Consider the following 3,471-nt stretch of genomic DNA (forward strand, 5'->3'; position numbering starts at 1 on the left):
TCTATCACTCAAGTCCCTACTACATAATACCGATTAGTCGCCGGTGCCAGGCGAACGGGTTATTAGTTGATAGCGCTATTTAGGTCTTACCAGCCTCACACCGTGCCATGGTATGGGATCGGTCGTGAACTAATGTACTCAGGCATCCGTCAATGATGATAGAACATTGACATCGGGGCATCCTGCGGAAACGCAAACGGTTACCTAGTGTTCGGTATTGGAAAAACAGTTTAGTCGCTAACTTTTGGGGTAGCTCCCCATGGCATGTATAAACGGATAAATTAACTGGTGAAACAAGTTTTTGGAAATTAAAACTGGACAACTAGTGAACTCACTCAGCATTATTGTTGACCCCTTTACTGCATGCTTTGCAGGTGGCCAGTGACGGGAGCAGCTGCTTGGGATGTGTAGTGGTCGTCTGCCCGTGTGTTGGGCATTTATCATGCTTACCTTATGAACATTGTTCAAAACTGTTTAATTATGCTTCCGCTACTTTTTACTCTGAACTTAAGACATTGAACTCTAAACTTAACACTTGCTAATCGTATGGTTAGTAAGTATTGCTTTTGTTATCAATTTAATTATTCGGTATAATTGGTGGCTGGATCCTGGTCAGTCACGCCCTCGAAGCGGGTGTTATCCGCAGGTGGAATTTGGGGGTGTGACAGATTGGTATCAGAGCCATTGGTTATAGTGAACTTGGTTTTAAAAAGGGGAAAAATCTTTTTGAGAAAAACCAGACTATAACCCGTGACTCGTGACGACACTACACTCCAAGTACAAGGCTCGACTTATCTGACCTCATAGCTCGGACCCATATTTGCTTGTTTGTTTGTCTTATGCTTCTGCTTTGCTATACATACTAGTTTGCCTGATTAGATAGATACGCCTTCTCTTTTCTATCTCATTCTCGCTATGTTACGACATCACACTCATACTATGTTTTCTGGTTATGAAGACAATGAGTGGACGCGGACGAGGAAACGTCAACATGACTCAGGCTCAGTTTACTAACCTGCTCAACACTGTGGCTGCAGCTTTTGCAGCTCACCCTATAGGTAAACTCGTTGTTTTGGGATGTTTAGATCCTACCGCCACATCGTCTTTTCGCCTCTAAACCTATTTCGCTTCACTCCTCACAACAGGTCAGCCTGCGCCTGTGCAACCACGTGTTTGTACCTTCAAGACCTTCATGGACTGCAAGCCTCTTCCATTCAGTGGCACTGAGGGTGCCATAGGTCTTCTACACTGGATCGAGAAGGTCGAAGCTGTCTTCGCTGTCTGCGAATGTCCCCCTGCTAATTGGGTGAAGTTTGCTACTGGTACTCTAGAGGGAAGCGCACTTTCATGGTGGAAGGCGCAAATTCAAATGCTTGGTTTGGAGACTGCAAACGCTACTGCGTGGGAAGATTTCAAGGACATGATCAAGGAAGAGTACTGTCACAGGGATGACATCCACAAGCTTGAGAATGAGTACTATGAACTCAAGATGGTTGGGTCAGAGATTGAGACCTACACCAAGCTGTCCAACGACTATGCTGCTCTTTGTCCAAACATGTCTCGACCTATGTATCGAAGAATCGAACTGTACATCAAGGGTCTGGCTCCAGAAATTCGAAGCCATGTAACTTCAGCCAACCACACTACCATTCAGCCGATCGTTCGACTTGCTCACAAACTCACTGATCAGGCTGTGGAAGAGGGCAGGTTGCCCAAAAGAATCAGTGCTACTGTCGGAACTTCTAGTGACAACAAGCGTAAGTGGGAAGGAAATCAAAGCAAGGATGCTAACTCTACTCAGGCCCCAGCTCAGCAAAGGAAAACTGACAACAACAAAGGCACTCAGCAACAGGGTGGCTACCGGGGAAACTACCCTAAGTGCAACAAGTGTAACAGGCACCACAATGGGGCATGCAACAAGGGTCAGTGTCAGCGATGCCACAAGATGGGGCACGAAGCAAAGGATTGTAGGAGTCAGTTCCCAGCAAGGCAGAATCAGCAACAACCTCAACAACAACAGCAGCAGGGAAACAACAGAGCATGTTTTAAATGCGGGGCAACGGGGCACATGCGAAAGGATTGCCCTGAACTGAATCAGAATCGCAACAACAATCAGGGAGCTGGGAACAATGAGCAGAACAACAATGCTGGGAATGCAAGGGGAAGAGCTTTTGTGATTGGAGCTGGAGAAGCAAGGAACGATCCCAACGTCGTGGCGGGTAAGTTCCTACTTGATGATCGTTATGTTTCTGTGTTATTTGATTCCGGTGCCGATGCCAGTTATGTATCCCTTCGCATTAGTAAGAAACTTAAGCACTCGCCCGCATTATTAAGTTCTAAGCACATCGTCGAGATAGCTAATGGTAAGAACATCGAGGCCACGCATGTGATCCACGACTGCACCCTAGAATTGTCTGGCCATACGTTTAGTATCGATCTTTTCCCTGTCAAACTTGGAAGCTTCGATGTTGTCATTGGTATGGATTGGTTATCCAAACATCGCGCTGAGATCCTCTGTCAAGAGAAAGCAGTTCGTATACCTCGCCGTTCTGGTCAGCCCCTCATCGTTCAAGGCAACAAAGGTGGAGAAGTCACAGGCATTATCTCGCTTCTAAAAGCTCAGAAGTGTCTGCAAAAAGGGCACACCGCTATCCTAGCACTCGTCACCAATACTCACGAAAAGGAAAAGAGGATTGAAGATTTTCCTGTAGTACGCGACTATCCCGAGGTATTTCCTGAGGAACTACCTGGACTCCCTCCTCACCGTCAGGTCGAATTCCAAATCGAGCTAGCTCCCGGAGCAGCACCCATAGCTCGTGCACCGTACCGTTTAGCCCCTGCAGAACTGAAGGAACTCTCGACGCAACTACAAGAACTATTGGATAAAGGATTTATCCGTCCTAGTTCATCACCCTGGGGAGCCCCAGTACTCTTTGTCAAGAAGAAGGATGGCACATTCCGAATGTGCATCGACTATCGTGAGTTGAACAAGGTTACCATCAAGAATCGTTACCCTCTCCCGCGCATCGACGACCTATTCGATCAGTTGCAAGGATCGAGCTACTATTCAAAGATTGACCTGCGATCAGGCTATCATCAGCTGAGAGTTCGTAATGAAGATATTTCCAAGACTGCATTCAGGACTCGTTATGGTCATTACGAGTTCCTCGTCATGCCTTTTGGAATGACCAACGCGCCTGCAGTGTTCATGGATCTTATGAACCGCGTATGTAAGCCTTACCTCGATAAATTTGTGATTGTGTTTATCGACGACATCCTGATTTATTCGAAAAGTCAAGAAGAGCATGAACAGCACTTACGCCTTATTCTGGAACTCCTTCGCAACAAGCAGCTGTACGCCAAATTCTCTAAATGTGACTTCTGGCTTCGAGAAGTCCATTTCCTCGGCCATGTAGTTAATAAGAACGGGATTCATGTTGACCCAGCTAAGATCGAGTCGATAAAGAACTG

The sequence above is a fragment of the Helianthus annuus genome, chromosome 10 (genome assembly GCF_002127325.2).
Source record: "Helianthus annuus cultivar XRQ/B chromosome 10, HanXRQr2.0-SUNRISE, whole genome shotgun sequence".
NCBI lineage: Eukaryota > Viridiplantae > Streptophyta > Magnoliopsida > Asterales > Asteraceae > Helianthus > Helianthus annuus.